This window comes from Zalophus californianus, chromosome 17 (genome assembly GCF_009762305.2).
Source record: "Zalophus californianus isolate mZalCal1 chromosome 17, mZalCal1.pri.v2, whole genome shotgun sequence".
Lineage (NCBI taxonomy): Eukaryota > Metazoa > Chordata > Mammalia > Carnivora > Otariidae > Zalophus > Zalophus californianus.
In genome coordinates this window covers 55,181,556-55,200,781 of record NC_045611.1, presented here as the reverse complement: position 1 = coordinate 55,200,781, position 19,226 = coordinate 55,181,556, and the positions used below count along the sequence as shown (strand labels likewise).

The 19,226-nt window shown below is 40.2% G+C and overlaps 2 pseudogenes; both read left to right on the top strand.

Annotated features, from left to right (window-relative positions):
* Window positions 1–10,821: 10,821 nt before the first annotated feature.
* LOC113936207 lies at window positions 10,822–12,224 on the top strand (annotated as a pseudogene).
* A 5,744-nt stretch (window positions 12,225–17,968) lies between these two features.
* Window positions 17,969–18,988, top strand: LOC113936208 (annotated as a pseudogene).
* Window positions 18,989–19,226: the final 238 nt, after the last annotated feature.

Below are 19,226 nucleotides of genomic sequence, written 5' to 3'. Positions count from 1 at the left end.
GCCCAATGCACAGCAAAACCAATCACTGAGACATCAGGTTTGTAAGGAAAGGTTTATTCAAGAGGCAGCCAGACAAGGAAACAGGAGGGCAAGCCTCAAATCCACCTCCCCAAAGGAGGTAAGAACAATTTTGTTGTTGTTGTTGTTTTAATCATCACAGGGGTTGAGATTAAGTACATATTAATGAAAAGTTGGAAAGAAAGGGACAAGGTCCCTTTGTGGGTCTGGTTAGGGAAAAAGAAGGCTCTCCAGGACCAATAGCAAATTCTCTCATCCAGGTGTTAGACTGTTCATGAGGAAAGAGGGAGCATGAATGTTGAACAAACATATATGTATCATACATCCCATGTTCACGTTGAGGTGGAGACTTAACACTAGAAGGAGGCAAAATTCAGCCCCTGATGTCAGGAGGTTATCTTAGGACAAGGAGAGAGGGTACCGGCAAGCTCTGAGAGCCAGTATAAACTGGATGGGGTCATGGTCTGATTACCCCAGGTAAGGAATGTAGGGCCTAGCTTGCTCATGGGCTAGAACTTTATCAGTTGACCTTAAGTCCAGGCTTCTGCAGAAACAGGTAGTAGGTTTGTTAGTGGGGTCCGAAAAGACACAATGGCTGATTAGGAGAAAGCAGTTCCCTGAAAAAGAAGATTTAAATCTTCTTCTAGTCTCAACCTCATTAACCCTATGCAGCATGGTTTCAACTTCTCTACCCGCACCTCAGCAGATGGGAATAATCCCCTCTGGCACTACGGGACAAGGAAGTACAAGGACATCCTGCATCAGTCCCCACTAGAGATTCTGATGTAGAAGGAGCAACGGGATGCGGAATTAGCACCAGCATCATCACTGTAGCTACATTCTCTCGCTGCGAACCCTGCCCAAACCTTACCAGAGGAGTTTGGTTCCTTTTTTTCCCCAATGTGAACACAGATGAGAATGTTTAACATCTGTATGAGTCAGAGGCTGCAGTAAGATTGTGTTACTACCTGAGCAGGAGCTTGGAGAATGCAAGGGGCCAGAAAAGGCTAACATGGTGCGTGGGGGGTGGCCAGGGCAGTGGGGAAGATACCCCCACTTTTCATTCTTCAGTGCTTTTCACCTTAAGGTCTGAGCTGGCTTCCCCCTTGCACCTCCCAGAAAATGAAGGGTGGCCTGGCTTAGAGGTTTCTTTATTCCTGCCTATTTGCATACTTGACCCTATAGTCCTTGTCACTTAGCCTCCCTTCCCACAACCATGTAAGATGGTGGCATGGCACCTGATCCAACAAAGCTATACAAGTTTGAGTTCCTTCCCTCCCCCAAGCGTGTTGAAGCTTGCTGCTAAAGCTGTTGAAGTCAGGTCGTAGGCTGACAGAGACATCAGGAGGTCCAGAGGGAGAGACTGTCAGTGTGCTGTAAGCAAGGTACTAGCAAGGCACATTTTCTTTTGGTTTCTAGCAGGCTACTGGCCACATGCAGCTCAATCACATTGACTTACAATGTTGATGCACCCAGATCTCTTTACCGGCTCTGGGGACTCCTTGTCCCTCCCTCTCCCACATCAGGAGAGGGATGAACAATACTTCTAGACCCTTCATCCTTCTGCCAGGGGAAGACTGAAGAACAAAGCACATTCAGGTTGCTTGTTTCAATCCTCCTACCCCCCGCTCCCCCCCCAACAGCAGCCTTCATTAACAGGTAAGACAGTGGAAGGCCCTGCTCACCACCATCCAGGTCTAACACCTGGATGAGAGAATTTACTGTTGGTCCTGGAGAGCCTTCTGTATCCCGACCCAGACCCACAAAGGGACCTTGTCCCTTTCTTTCCAAAGAGTCATGACTCTCTCTCATTGCCTCATCCTTGTCACCAAGACTGCCAAGAAATGTGAAGTGTGTTAGATGTTATAACTACAAGTCAAAACAAATTAGCTTGCCAGTTTCATGGCTGGTGGCAGAAGGCATGAGACTCCTGAGATGGACACAAAAGGCTTTATTGATCATTTGACAACCGGAAGTAAGAACTTCAGTTCATATGCCTCTTCCTCACTCCACACGCCACAAGGTGAGGCAAAGGGGCCCAGGTAGATGCTGCATGAACAGATCTGTGTCACAGCTGAGGAAACTCAACCCAGATCTTTTGCTATTTATTACAAACAAAACTGCTCAACCTTGCCTCAGAAGGAGGTATAATCTTTATTATACTGGTCGGGAAATCAATCCATCCCTTGGTCCAGTGAAAGACGCTACCACCATCTTACAACAATCCTTGACAAGAGAATCTGGAACAGAGCTGACACGGGACATGAAAAAAAAAACAAACAAACCCTGAGAGGCCCATAGAGAACTGTGTCCCAGCAGAGTGCACCTTTCCCTCTAAATGTGGGATTAACTGACCCCCTCAGGAAAAAGGGCCATTGAAGATTTTTGACACCAAGATGGACTTTGGCTGTGTGGTAGACAGGAGAGAATGGGAAGAATTAACAGGGATCTTCATGGAAAAAATCAGCTCCATGGAGAGATGTTAACGGGATGCAGCAGTGACAGATGAGAACAAGTGAAAACAAAGTATTATAAAACATTTTCATAATGAAATGTCTTAGCTGCATTGGAAAAAAGTCAATCTCTAAACACACCACACAAAAAATTATTTTTTTAAAAAGATATTATTTATTCACTTGAGAGAGAGAGAGCACAAGCAGGGGGAGCAGCCGAGGAAGAGGGAGAAGCAGACTCCCCCCTGAGCAGGGAGTCCAATGCGGGGCTCGATCCCAGGACTCCAGGATCGTAACCTGAGCCCAAGGCAGACACTTAACCGAGCTACCCAGGCACCCCCAAAATTAATTATTAATGATTTGCAGATCTAAATTATAAAGATAGATAATGAAGTTTTCCGAAGAAAACACAAGAGAACTGTGATCTCAGGGTAGGAAAAGATGCCTTAAACAAAGCATTCACTATGAAGGGGAAAAAATGACACATTAGATTATTGTATTGAAATTAAGAGCCTCTCTTTATCAAATGACAGACTTGTTTACGTAATAATTACATAATCTTTCATTTTTAGTTGCTACTATTAATTATTATTATTACTGGGGCAGAAGCTCAGCCTGTCTTGTTCAGACTCTATTGTGATGTGCCTGTTTCACAATTGCACTTATGATGCTCACTCTCAGTGACTGGATAAACGATGGGATGCTGTGCAAAGGCATACATTTACTCATACTTTTGAATAAGATGAGGGGATTTTGTGTTCCTTATTCAGGCAGAGCAGAAACTGGGCACAATGTGGCCACGGCTCATGAGCAGAAAGGGGCTGACAGTCGGAAAACACACAGAAACCATAGCTGTGGTGTTCACTAGCCACCAGCTGGAATTATAGATAAGGGTAATACAAACTTGAAAAATGGAGGAGAGGAAGTAAAAAGACACAAAGGTGCTCTGGACTCAGGAGAGGATCTGCGGGGGCCATTAGTACTATGAATGTGTTGGACTTGCTGCTTGTACCTGTGCAGAATGAAAACCATGGAGCCACTGGCCCAGATTGTGAGCCCCAAACATAGCACATCAGGGGATAACAGCAATTCACATCTTAGTGGCATAGTGGGGACTAGAACACGGTGGGAGTGGTAAATGGTAGTGCATTTAACCATCATGCCATACCAAGGAGGATAGTTCTATGTATTCTTTGAATAATCCAGACCTATTTAATGTTACTAATCTATTTTTATACCTATCATTTTATGTTAGACTGGTGGCATTTTATTTTGTAGTTTTGGTTGTAAAACATTTCCATTTATGTGTTGCCTTTGTTCTATAAACCCATGTCTGTTTTGAATAAAGATTTAGAGGTCATAAAAAAATGTAGATGCACTGATTACAATTTAATACTATAGGTACCTGCCCCGTGACAAGTTGGATTTAATGAACTCAAGATTGTCTCTATATTAGGATGTGTCAAATCAATAAGTAATATTTAATAAGACTTTGTGGTCATATAAGAACAGTTGGGGGCCTGGGACCTTTTGCCTTTGAAAGACTGATATGAAGCCCAGGGACACGATGTTCCAAGATGGCTGATAAAGTGAAAATAAGCAAACTGTTTAACCTTTACAATGAGTGGTTATTGTTATTTTAAAAGATTTCATTTATTTATTTAGAAAGAGAGAGAAAGAGCACAAGTAGAGGGAGGGTCAGAGGGAGAAGGAAAGAATCTCCAGCAGACTCACGGCTGAGCAAGGAGCCCGACGTGGGGCTTGATCCCATGACCCTGAGATCATGACCTGAGCCGAATTCAAGAGTTGAATGCTTAACTGACTGAGCCACCCAGTCATCAGAATGACTGGTTATTATAATGGGGGTTTTCAGATGGCAGGGGACTGGTTAAAAGTGATTGTCTTATACCATTTTTAGGAGGATGACAAGTTTCTTTTATAATTATCACAGGCATTTACAAGAAGTGGCTCGAGGTAAGTTTTGCATGCTTTGCAGAATAAGCTAAATTAAGTTTTACTAAATGGTTTTGTCTTCTCAGGGAGTTTTCAAGTCCTGTCTCCATGCTGTATTTAATTTTAACATTTGTTTTTTATGCCAGAAGCAAAAGTACAATGGCATATCTCATAAGAATTACTTAACAATATTGTGCCCTAAATAATGGGGCATGAAACACTAACATGGACAAAACAGAGTAGAGAGAAGCTAAATTATTACTAACTTACCTATTTATTAATCTCTGAATTAAGTAAAACTATCAGCAATAATTTTTGAAAGATTAAAATATAAGGCACACATATAAAACAGAATATGCAAGGTGAGAGATCTTGTGCATTTATATAACTACAATTAACAGAGCTTGGGATTGATATAAGAATATTTTTTAGTCAGAGAGTATATCACAAGACACATCTGAGCCTAACAGAGGCTCTTGGGAACCAAAGTTTTAAAGTTATCTTTTCATTAAATGTTGCTTCCCTAACTATAAGAGGGAAAACAGTCTCACTGTAATCAGTAGACATAGGTGTTTTCAGTAGAAAATGATTCACTGTCTCCATTAAACACTTCATACACCCAGAGTTAGAGAGACGATTTCTATTCTAACAATTGCCATTCAGGCACGTTGTTTCTGCACAGAATTAGATGATGCCTATAGATTCATCCCCCTCTTTATTACAAGCATGGACATGTTAAAGACACTTCTAGCAATTTCTGAAAAGATAGTCTATGATTCCTGTAAGGTAGGCTGAACAACAGACTGATTTCAAAACTACAGTCCTTAAGCATAAAATCTATAAGCAGAAAACGAGATTTCATTATCTCTTGGATTAAACTCCCAACCGATGTCATTGTGTATTACACTAAATTATAAAAGAAGTCATCAGAGATTATGAAAGCCATATATTTCTTTATAATCTGAACAAATATGATATTGTAATCATTCACATATATTTACATATTTTATTTTTTAAGATCTATTTATTTATTTATTTGAGAGAGAGAGTGTGTGTGTGTGAGCAAGTGCAGGGTGGGGGGAGGGTAGGAGAGAGAGGGAGAGAGAGAATCTCAAGCAGGCTCCCCACTGAATGTGGAGCCCAACGTGGAGCTCAATCTCATGACCCGAGATCATGACCTGAGCTGAAATCAAGATTCAGATGCTTAATCAACTGAGCCACCCAGGCACCCCCACACATATTTACATATTTTAAAAATGCAGCAAAATTAATATATTTATTTTTATTTTTTATAAATATAATATATATAAATATTTATATTATATATAATATATAATATATAATTATTATATAATATATATAAATATATATAATATAAATAAATATTTTTATTTATTTATTTTATTTATAATCTCCCTCTCTAATTCTGAAAAGGCTGTAGCTATAGTCCAGAGAAGATTCATAGCCACAAACCTTTAATAGCATTCTATTTTGAGAAACATTTATATTTTTCAGGTTGATGAGTGAAATCACCATGTCACTGCTGTTTGCTTTTCACTCCCTCATGTAAAAACTAAATCAAAGGTTATTAAATGTTTATTGAGCATTTTCACTTATTCTGCAAAGTGCCTGGTTATATTTTTGTCTACTTTTAAACTTTCCTCAATTTTATAGAATTAGTCCTGATTTTATTGTAAGATATTTAATCCAATATAGATATTGTTGTTTTACATACTATTAATTTTATATAGTTTGTATATTATCACTTTGAACATTCCACTAGTATCTTGGAATCTTCATATGTAATTATACACCTGTTAATAGAATAATTATGTATCATATAATTACATCTATATAATTATGCGTTATATGTACATAACATGTATATAATTTTTATGAAGTAAAAGTAAAATCATTCACCTACTGAACCCAGCATTTTGACCTTTGCTTATTTATTACATAATGAAATAAATATTAATATTTTTCTAGTTTTTTTTTACATTTTAAGTTATTATGGATTTCATCCATGCAGACTTGATTTTACTACATATGTGAGGTAACAACATGGATGCACCTAGAGGGTATAATTTGAAGAGAAATAAGTTAGTCAGAAACAGATAAATACCATATGATCTCACGCATATGTGAAATTTAAGAAACAAATGAACAAAGAAAAAAAAGAGACAGACAAAATAAAAAGACTCTTAAATACACAGAACAAGCTGTCCCTCATATTATTCAACACTCACAGACATTAAGTCTCCTGTACTTTTTACCCACTCTCGGTCTTTAACCACGTTGTCTCATGATCTATCCCCTCTTAACCCATTTATTTCCATCACATTTGTACCAATTATCCACCTGGTACATATCTCCCATTCCCTTAACTTCCTGGCATACTTGGTCCCTTGTGTCCTTCAGCCCTGCCCTTCAACCACTCTGTGACTTTAACCTTCTTGTGTCTTTTAACCTCTTTCCTCACTATCCTTCCGTTCTTTGTGCTGTGTGCACACTACCTACGTGCCCCTTCTCTTTGCCCTCACTTTACCCGCCTCCCCCACACACACACGCACACACGGTCACTCCCGCAATATTACAACTCTGAAGCTATGTGCCTTGAACTGAAGTGACAATGCTCACAGCACATTTGAAATGTTGTGCTTTGTAAATACCCTCTTTACAGGTTGTTGTAGGGATGGAAGGAGTAACAAAGGTGAAAAGCGCCCCTTTTGGGGGTCTCTAGAAGTGAGGTGAAACTACTATTTTTCCATATACTAACATCTTATCTAGATACACACACACATGATGATGGTGTGGGTGCAACTTTGTTAAATGTGTGCGTAGGGTGTACAAATGCGAATGTGTGTTTATATGTGGTGAGCTGTGGAAGAATCTGAGTTCATAAAGGGGAGTCTATGTAAATGTGTATGTGGTTAAATATGTGAGTGTATGTGACTGTATTTGTGTGTGTGTGTACATGCACACGTGTGTTTGATCTGTGTGTAAGGGTATAAATCAGAGTGTGTTTGTGTACTAGAGGTTGTCCACCATTATGGTTTTAATCCCTGACTTTGAAATTGGGGGTGCGTTAAATGCTGAATGTGGATCAAAATGGGCATTTGTTTGTAGGAAAAAACAACAGACTAATTGCAACTCATAGTTTGTTAATTAATTATAGAAGAAAACAAGGCTCCTTACTGGAAATTCAGCAATCGATCAATCAACCAATCAACAAGGGTAGAAGACTGGTAATCATTCAGGGCACTAGAATCAAGGAAGTAACATTGGCTTATCTCATAGTTGAGGGAATTTTAAGAACTACCTGTAAAAATCATCCGATCCTGTCTGTAAAGCCATGCTGTATTAGTGAGGAGTTCATAAACTTCTAACTTTCAATGGATATTGTTCTATTTATAATTCATATCCCTACTGGGGGGTTGGGGAAGGGTGAATATGGGGAGAGTACATGTTGCTACAGAATTTTTGCATCACCGGGCACCTGGATGGCTCAGACGGTTAAGCAACTGCCTTTGACTCAGGTCACGATCCCAGGGTCCTGGGATCGAGTCCCACATCAGGCTCCCTGCTCTGCAGGGAGCCTGCTTCTCCCTCTGCCTCTGCCTCTCTCTCTCTCTCTCTCATGAATAAATAAATAAAATCTTTAAAAAAAAAAAAAGAGGGCACGTACTGCACGGAGCACTGGGTGTTATACGCAAACAATCATGGAACCCTACGTCAAAAACTAATGATGTAATGTATGGTGATTAACGTAACATAATAATAAAAAATAAATAAAATTCCTCATTTAGAAAAAAACAAAATATCAAAAAAAGAAAAAAAGAAAGAAAAAAAGAAACACAATTTTTGCATCACTTAGATTTCCAAATCAATTGCCACTGAGTTGTGGGTTTCTATCCAGAGGTTTCCAGTGTAAATTGTCATCGTGTGCTTCAGTGACGGCTGTCACTTCCAAAGTCCTTCTCAGGTATGTTATCTGTTTTCATTGCTCTGCCGCCAATTAAACATGGTGTAGCTTAGTGCTCTGAAGATGAAGAAAGAACTCACTTTGGGGGGGAAAAAAAACTTTTCTGGAGAGCAGAGAATCCAATGAGACACGGGAGCTTCCCTGCAAGTTTCCCACATGCCAGACCTCAGAATTTCTTGCTCCTTCCATCTGATACCCTGTCTGCTTCCAGGGATAAAAGTTAAGAACCTCTCCCAAACCCTGCAATGATCTCTTCGGAGATGTGCCCTACAAACTTGGAACTGGTTTTTGGTACCTAGCAACTGAGAAAAAAGGTTTGTCACAAATATTCTCAGTTTCCCAAGCCTAGTCCTCTCATGGCAGCTACAGGCGAAGAGATCATTGCAGGTCTGTGGGGGAGGGGAGGACAAGGTATGAAAATGAATATTTATAATACAGTATTGTTTTCCCACAAACCCATATCCAGTGGCCCGACTGCCTCCCTCTCCCACATACTGGTTCTTGTGATGTCACGCTGACCTCCGTGCTGGCAGCCCAAGGGAGTCAGGTGAGTATTTTCTATTTTGGTCTGGGAGGTAGAGTCTCAACCAAGGAGTGGTATCAGGAGTTTGGGTAAGTGATCATCTTGGGAAAAAAAGATTCTTCTGGTTTGAACCTGGTCCAGTGCCAAAGCCACATGGGAAGGAAGCATAAGTCTGAGGCTTGACTTGAACTAGTAAAGAGAGAGGGGTCCTAGACCTTCACTAATCCCTGAGGGCTCCTGATGTGTTTAATGTCATCCTCTCTGACAGTGACTAGTGGGGTCTAATCAAGTGATAAAGAAACCTGGTTTCCAGTGCTTAGGACTCAAGTACCGAAATCAATCTGTTGTTCAGGCTATCTTACAGGAATTATAGACTAAATTCTCAGGATTGCTAGAGGTGCCGCAACACTTCCATGTTGTAATAAAATGGGCTAATACTACCGGAATTCTTTAATCGCATACAGAAAGGGTATTTCCAAATGGTAAATGCAAGAGTAGAAATGTTTTCTCTAGTCAAGTGTGTGAAGTGCTTAATGGAGACAGTGATTGTTTCCTATTGAGAACATCTAGGACCTGATAACTTTAGTGAGAAGCAGCATTAGATGAAATGGTAACAGCACGGTGGTTTGAGGCACAGCGTATCTGTTGATGTATTCTCTGATTTAAAGGTAATCTCATATGAATCTTAAATTCCACAATTTCAATTTATAAAATACACATACATCACACGCTTGAGATCCCATTTTGAAAGGAGTCTCTATTTTAATAGTTCACAAATCATGCCTTCTTCTTAATACTTTTACTTTAGTCATGTATTAATAAACAGATTAGTTTATGATTTAAAAATACTAATATTCAGTTTCTACCTTACGTAACTTTATCACATATTGTGGCTCATGTTCCACAGTTCAGGCACTGACATCCTGTTAAGTGATTCCTGTGATAAGTGCCATTTTGCTCCCAGCCTAAAAGCAAATTAGTGTTTCTGTTGCCATCCCAAAATAGAGCCAATTGTACCTTCTTTAAAGATAATTTGTCGTAATGCAGGCCTGAGAGAGTTATACTATAGTTGATGCATCAACATTTTATTAAGAAATCTAAATCTATATTTATAATTTGTAACAGAATATACCCATAAATGGAAACTTGTCACAATAAAATTGTAAAACAAATAGCACCAATCCAAAATAAAAAGACAAGGTGTGAAAATATTTATAATGCATCTGTACTATTTTAAGAACACAGTTAAGTAGTCATGTTAGAATAGCTTAGTGTTTAAATGCACTGTCTTTTTACCAGCAAGGTCAGGTCAAGTCCACCCTTTGCCCATAATAAGGCTTAAATTTACAGAAATCATTAAACTTTACCTGTGCAAGCACTCCTTATTTTTCCTGTAGAAATAATCCTCCTACCTGTCTCATGGAGTTCTGGAGAACACAGAATTTATTACATGGGGATGGCCTCATAGGAGTGACTCGTATTTTGTGAGAGCACTTCAAAGGTGATGCATTCAACTCTTGCAAACATGTAATAAGAAACATTAATATTTTTTAAATTTATTTTGTAAAGATTTCATTTATTTATTTGAGAGAGAGCGCGAGCACAAGCAGGGGGAACAGCAGAGGGAGAAGGAGAAACAGGCTCCCCGCTGTGCAGGGATCCTGATGGGGGACTCGATCCTAGGACCCCGAGATCATGACCTGAGCCAAAGGCAGATGCTTAACTGACTGAGCCACCCAGGTGCCCCGACATATTAATATTTCTAAGTGAGAACCACAGTAATTGGAGAACATTGGATTCGGCTGACATGACGCATGTGCCTCACGTCTCATGTTTCCATGCAGGAATCTGGCTCAGAAGAAGAATTTCACTCCCTGGGATTTTACAGAATGACCACCAGGGATTTGGCAATGGGAATGATCTTTTTATTACAAACTACAGTTGGACTTCTGGGGAATTTTTATCTTCTTTACCATTATCTCTTACTTTATCTAGTGGGATGAGGGTTCGGGTCCACAGATTTGATTCTCAAAACACCTGACTGTACCCAACCTCTTAGTCATTCTCTCTAAAGGAGTCTCCCAGGTAGTGGCAGTTTGAGGGTTAAAAGGCTTCCTTGATTATTTTGGATGTAAGCTGGTTTTCTGTGTTCACAGAGTAGACACCACCTGCCTCTTGAGCATCTTCCAGACCATCATGATCGGTCCTGGGGATTCTGGGTAGGTGGGGCTAAAAGTGACAGCTCCCAAGTACCTGGGCGCCTCCAACATCCTTTGCTGGATCCTGAACACGATGCTTAATATTTTTTTTAACATTTATAAAATGTTTATTATGTGCCAGGACCTAGGAGGGCAAAGTTCACTAACAGTCTTTAACCTCAGGTCTACTGGGGAAGATTAAATTTTTAAAAATTATAAACACTGTAAGAAAGCAAACACACCTGTAGTGGGAACAGGTATAAGGGACTTTATTCTATCGTCCCAAACCAGAAATTATTTCTCTTCTCTGATTCCAACCACTTTCATTCCTCTCCTTGAAATACTTTTATCAGGGAAGGTTCACCTATGACTCTCAAGGTGAAAAAAGGACAATCAGGAATTCACCAACTTAAAGTGTAGGTATTTCAGGCAAAGACAAGTACAAAGGAACTGGGGCAAGAAAGAGCAATTCCAAGAAATACATTTTTCCTAAGAGCTAGAGCACCATACAAGAAAACCATAACAGGAAATGACAGGGAAAACAATTTAGTAGGAATCAGAGTGCTTTAAACCACATGATGCTTAATATTATTGTCCCTGTGTATATGACCAGCAAGTGGAGCAACCAAAATATCACAAAGAGAAAGAATTATGACTACTGTTATTCCATAACTTGTAGCTACAAAGCATGGTCACTGTATGTAGCATTGCTGTTCTTCCATAATGGTTTCTGTTTGGGGCTCATAATCTGCTAGTGGATCCATGGTTTTCATCTTATACAGGCACCAGCAGGGTGTCCGATACATTCATAGGAACAATCTCTCCCCCAGATCCTCCCGAGACTACAGCCACCCAAAGCATCCTTGCCCTCGTCATCATCTTTATATCTTTGGGCATTCTCTCCTCCATCTTTCACAACTGTTCAACGATTTTTGACAATCCCAGTTTGTGGCTGACGAACACCACTACATTAATCACCACTGGTTTCCACTGTAAGTCCCTACGTTCTCATGAGTCATGACTCCAGATTGTCCAGGCTCTGCATTGCCCAGAAAAGAAAGACAAAATCACTTAAACTCATCATAAATATGTAAATTATATGCATATTCACAACAGTTAGTTGTTTATTAATCCATCTGACAGTTTCAGCACAATTCTGAAACGGTCATATTACAAGAGAATGGTAAATAGCACAGCCTTGGCCTCTGCTGTAAAATGACTAAACTGAATGTAATTGTTAATTAAATATAATATGATTATCATATTAAGACTATGTAATATAAATTTATTAATATTTGAAGTGAAGGAATTTGGAACCTATGTAATATTAAAACAGCATTTCCTGAAACAATCTGGAGATTATGAAGTCATTGAGCATGTAACTTTCAATCTGACATAATAAATTTTCCCAAAAACTTACTAGTTATGGGATTGTATGAAAAATTCCCTAAAATAAGAACACCATTTGACATGGTCATTCAATATACTGAAGACAACAGAAGTTTCCACAGAATAATGAATAGACTAGAGTTAACTTGCAGAGTACATTTGTTTTCAGAGAGTGGACACATCACAGACCAAGTACAAGTGTGGTACGTCACAGTCTTATAGAGATGTTAACCATTTGAAATCTGATGTTTTGAAGGGAGATTTAAGTATTTTCTTGTACAAGGGCCAGAGTAACCTGGTGTAGGACAAAGAACAGCAGAAAAGTTTTGCTGATTTTTAAAAAAATATCAAGCGAGTATTGACTATTAAAAAACACATGTTGGGGCGCCTGGGTGGCACAGTTAAGCATCCGACTCGATTTCAGATCGGGTCACGATCTCAATGTCGTGAGATCAAGCCCTTCATCTGACTCTGCACAGGGCATGGAGAGTCTGCTTAGGATTCTCTCTCTCCTTCTTTCTCTGCCTCCACCCCCGCACATGCTCTCTCTCTCTCAAAGAAAATAAATAAAATAAAATAAAATAAAAGCACATGTTGTCGTGGATAAAAATGCATGGATTTAGGGATCTGTGGGAGTTACATCTTGGTCCATTATGCAAAGATGTCATTTGGGCATGTTGGCAAAAAACAGTTTCTGTGGTGCACTCGGTGGTCTCTGTGGTGAGGAAATAAGTTTACTTAGGGGATTTTCATTAAACCTGAGTAGTGGGGAGTAGCCATTGGAAGAGTAAGTCATGGATCCATTTTATTAATTTGGAGGTTTTGGAGTAAGGTTGTCAAAAGATGAAAATGGATATTTCTTCAATTTATATATAGAGAGGCCTTAACTGGGCTCGGTCATGTATACCTTGTGGGTATTCTCCACATCACATCACCATCTCAAGACTATGTCCTTGGAGCAGCCACTGGGAGCAGGAAAGGCAAGTGGAACCCACATTCCAAGGACAGGCGAGCAGGTGAGGAGCCTCTGAGTGCCCAAGTCAGTGGTCACATTTTATCTTTTTGATGACATTCCCCAACACTCCTGCACGCCCCCACCATCAATCCCCCATGCTGTCTGCACCCTACCTGTATGCCCTTCCCCCGTATCTTCATTTTACCTTGTGCTTGTTCACTCTCTAACACACACACACACACACACACACACACACACACACACACACACACACAGAGTCACTCCCTTAACATTCCCCCCTTCCTGCTATGTACTTGGACCTGAAGTAGCAATGCTTACAACACCTTCTAATGCTGCACATTCTAAATAATATCTCTGTGGGTTTGTTCAGAGATAGAAAGAGTAAAAACAGTAAAAAGGGGCCCCCTTTCTGTACCTCCAGAAGTCTGGACATAGCATGATTCTTACACATGTGAACACCTTTCTGAGATACAAATGTCTGTGTTGATGGTGTGAGTGTGACACTATGAATGTAAGGGAGCTGTGTGAGTTCGTGTGTATCATAGTGTGCATGACACACTGTGTCTATAGTGTGTGTGTTCTTGTATAGTGAGTTTTGGATGAGAGTTTGTTACAGAAAGTGTGAGTTTGTATATGTGTAAGTGAGCATGTGTGACTGTATTTGTGTATGAATACACGTGTGCATTGGCATCTGTGTATAAGGCTGTAAAACACATATAGACTAGAGACTGAGCACCATCAGGATTCTAATCTTGCACTGGGAAACTGGGGGCTCTGGGTAGTGGAGCTAGATCAAATTGTGCATTTGTATGAAAGAAAAACAAAAGGATTGGGGCGCCTGGGTGGCTCAGTCGTTAAGCATCTGCCTTCGGCTTAGGTCATGATCCCAGGGTCCTGGGATCGAGCCCCGCATCGGGCTCCCTGCTCAGCCAGGAGCCTGCTTCTCCCTCTCCCACTCCCCCTGCTTGTGTTCCCTCTCTCGCTGTGTCTCTCTCTGTGTCAAATAAATAAATAAAATCTTAAAAAGAAGGATTAATTTGAACTCATATTTTTGAAACCAATTACAAAAGCACTCAGGCTCAGTACTAAACATTGAGCAAAAAAATCTTTAAAAATTAAAAAATAAAGCCTGAAAACCCAGATAACCATTCAGTGCTCTTGAATTAAGGAAGTAACATTTGTTTATCTGTTCGGTAAGGAATTGTAAAGTCACCTCGCTAAATTATCTCATCCGGCCTGAAAAAGCATGCTTTCATTGGTGAGGGACTCATAAACTTGTGTATTTCTCTTTTTTTAATTTCTGAAAGATTGATTTTATTTATTTATTTAATTTATTTATTTATAGCACACAAGCCGGGGGAAGGGCAGAGGGAGAGGAAGAGAGAGAATCTCTAGCAGACTCCACACCGAGCATGAGCCGGACATGGGGCTCGATTCCATGACCCGAAGATCATGACCTGAGCTGAAATCAAGAGTCAGACAGTTAACTGACTGAGCCACCCACACATCCCAAACTTGTGTATTTCTACAGTTATTATTCTGTTAGATTTCCTATTACCTACAGGGGTGGGAGGAAGGGTGAATATTGGTAAACTCTATTTTGCAAAAACCTCCCATATTCACCTGCACTTCCAAATTAATTGTAATTGAGATGTGCAAATAAGTCCATTAGTTTCTAATGTAAATTAGAGATTGGTATCATGTTCTTCCTTTTATTTATACTTCTTAGAAAATCTTGTCAGTTACTTTGTTTCTATATTTCTGCTCATAACATAAATGATGCTGCAGTCCACTGGTCTGAAGACTAGGAAATAATTCATTTGGGGTAGAAAAACTCTTCAGGGGAACAGAGAATACAGTGAGACGCACATGCTTCAAGGCCAGTCCCACCTGTTGTCAGGCCTCAATATTTTCTGCCCCCCTCCCTATGAGACCCTGTCTGCCTCCAGGGATCAAGGCAAAGAAAGAACCGTCCAAATACTTGCAAAGGTCTCTTTGGAGATGATAACCAGAAACTTGTCATTGTTTTTGGCAGTTAACAACTGGGAAAAAAGTTTTCCACAAATATTCTCAGGTCCCCAAGCCTGTCCTCTCACTGCAGCTACAGGTAAAGAGAAAATTGCAATTCTGCAAGGAGTTGAGGTCATAGAACCACAAACCATATTTAGTGTTCTGGCAGCTTAACCTCTCTCTCGCAGGATACCAGCTGTGGTTACCAGCATGCTGATCCCCATCCTGGCAACCAGAGGGACTCTAGTATTTTCTATTTCAGTCTATGGGGGCAGAGTCTGCAAGCAAAGAGGGCTATTAGATGTCTGGTAAGTGCTCACATTGGGGAAAAAAATAATGATTTCTCTGGGTTTCAACCTGGTCCAGTGCCAAAGCCACACAGGAAGGAGGAATAATTTTGAGGCTTGAGTTGAGCTAGTAAAGAGTGACAGGGTCCTAGACCTTCACCAATCCCTGATGGCTCCTGATGTGATTTAGGATAACCCTCACTGACAGTGACTGTTGGTGTTTAATCCAAGTGATAATGAAATCTGATTTTTCATGTGAAGCAATGGCTATAGTTCTAAAATAGATCTTCAACCAGGCTACCTTACTAGCTGTGGGTCAGCATAGACTACATTTTCAGGATTATTAGAGGTGCTTGTAATACCTCCATAATTAATAAAAGCTAGAAGAAATCTACAGAATTATCTAATCTTTTGCAGAAGCAGTGCATAAGAATGACAATTACTGGAAGAGAAATGTTTTATCTCAGGGTATGTGAAATGATTAGTGGAGGCATTAATTTTTTTCTGTTGAAAACATCCATGATCTGGTAAGACCATTTTCCATCTTTGAATTAGCGGAGGGGCACTTAAAGAAAATGGCAATGTTACAGAATGGATTTCAGATGGCAGTTAGACACAAAAGTATCTTGTGATCTATTCTCTGGTTTAAAAATATTCTCTTATCAGGGTGCCTGGGTGACTCAGTCAGTTAAGCATCTGCCTTTGGCTTAGGTCATGATCCTGGGGTCCTGGGATTGAGCCCTGTGTCAGGCTCTCCGCTCAGTGGGGAGTCTACTTCTCCCTCTCCCTCTGCTGCTCCCCCTGCTTGTGTGCTCTCTCACTCTCTATGTCAAATAAATAAATAAAATCTTTAAAAAAATATTCTCCTATCAATCACAAGCTCTTAAATTTCAATTTATAAAATATACAAGTTTTCACTTCTTAGAGATTTCATTTCGTATATGTGTCATATTTAAACATGTTTCACAAAACTTCCCTCATTGCCAGTGTTTTTTCTTTTTTTTAAAGCAATCTTTTTTTTTTAAGATTTTATTTATTTGAGAGAGAGAGAGAACTCTCTCCTCTCTCAGGGAGGAGAGCCACCATGGGGTTCGATCCCAGGACCCCGGGATCATGACCTGAGCCAAAGGCAGACGCTTAACCGACTGAGCCACCCAGGCGCCCCACCAATGTTTTTTCTTAAGTGATGTTACTAAAAAATTTTAGTTTGTGACTTGAAATTAGAGATACTGAATTTCTGCTCTATAGTACTTTATCACATATTGGTGTTTCAAGACCGATAGTTCAGAGCATGATAGAGTATTAAGTGGTTTTTGTGATAGGTATCATCTTGCTGACATAAAGGCAAGTTACTGTTTCTGTGGTCAATCCAATATAAAGCCAACAGTGCATTCTTTCAATATAATTTGTCACGGAGCAGGTCCGTATACAATTATACCACAATCAGCACATCTAGATTTTATGAAGATATTTAAAACTTTTTCATAGTCGGTATTAGCCTATACAATAAACACTTACACATAAATGGAAACTTGTTACAAAAATATAAAATACCAAGTGTAAAATAATATAACAAAGTACAAAAACTTCTAAATATACACCTGTATTTTGAAGGCATTTATTTATTTATTTTTAAAGATTTCATTTATTTGTCAGAGAGAAAGAGAGAGCATGGCAGGCAGAGGGAGAAGCAGGCTCTCCTCTGAGCAAGGAGCCCAATGCAGGACTCAATCCCAGGACCCTGGGATCATGACTTCAGCTGAAGGCAGATGCTTAACCAACTGAGCCACCCGGGTGACCCTACACCTGTAGTTTGAAGAATGCATCTAACTAACTTTGTTAGAACAGCATCATGTTTAAAGGCACTGCCGTTATGCCAGCCCAGCCAGGTTCACATCTCCCCATTTCCACCAAAATGGTTTGAATTTGATAAATCATTTACCTTTCTCTGCCTCAGTGTTCCTTATCTTTTTCATGAAAATGCTAGTACTGACTCTCTCATGAAGTTGTGAAGAATCCAGGATGTGCACACACGTGTATAGTATGAATCATGCTCTGTAGAAAGCACTTAATGTTGAACAGTCAATACTTGGAAACCTGTTAAAATATGATAACTATAAGTAATTATTTCTAAGCTGGAACTAACGTAAGAAGAAAATATTGAATTCCAGCTGGTATGACACATAGAGCTCACATCTCATGTTGCCATGCAGGAATCTCTGGCTCAGAGGATGAATATCACTCCCTGGGAACTGGCAGAAAGGCTGACAGGGATTTGGCGATAGGAATCATCTTTCTATTACAGACAATAGTTGGAATTCTGCGGAATTTCTCTCTTCTTTACCATTCTCTCTTCCTTCACTTAACAGAATGCAGGGGTAGGTCCACAGATGTATTTCTCAAGCACTTGATTGTGGCCAATCTCTTAGTTATTTTTTCTAAAGGAATCCCCCAAATGATGGCCACTTTGGGGGTGAAATATTTCCTTAGTGATTTTGGATGCAAACTTGTTTTCTATGTTCACAGAGTGGGCAGGGATGTGGCCACTGGAACCACCTGCCTCTTGAGGGTCTTCCAGGTGATTATAATCAGTCCCACAGGCTCCAGGTGGGCGGGGCTTAAAAATGAAAGCGCCCAAGTACCTGGTCGCCTCCAACATCCTCTGCTGGGTCCTGAACATGGTGCTAAATATTACAGTTATTTTGTCTGTGACTGGCAAAAGGAACAACACAAACACCAGGAGGAGAAGTGATTATGGCTATTGTTATTCCGTAAGTGGGGGCCACGTAACACAGTCACTGTATGTAGCACCCGTATTCTTCCGTGATGGCTTCTGTTTTGGGCTCAAGATCTGCGCCGGCGGCTCCACAGTTTTCATTCTGCACCAGCACAAGCAGCAGGTCCTATACATTCACAGGAACACTGTCTCCCCCAGACCCTCCCCTGAGACCACAGCCGTCCGGAGCATCCTTGTCATGGGGTGAGCACCTTTGTTTCCTCGTGGACACTGTTCTCTTTCTTCCACGTTTGTCTGGTTGTGTTTAACAACCCCCGTCTGTGGCCGAGGAACGCTTCTACACTCCTCGCTGGGTGCTTTCCTACTGTCAGTCCCGACATCCTCATGAGCCATGACCCCAGAATGTCCACCCTCTGCTTTCCTTGCAAAGGAACACAAAATCACTTAAGCTTCTCATAAATATGTACGTTGTGTGTTTATTCAAATGGTTATTTATTTATAATCCCCTTCAGGGTATAAGCACACCTATGAAACTGTCATAGGACAAAACTAACAAGAATGACTGAGCTTCTGCTCCTCAGTAAACGTTAACATGAATGGCAACTGTAAATGAAATGGAACTATGTTAATATTTATGGAATTGAAATTTATGATGTTTGCAGTGGAGGAGTTCAGGTTCCACGGAGCGATTACAACA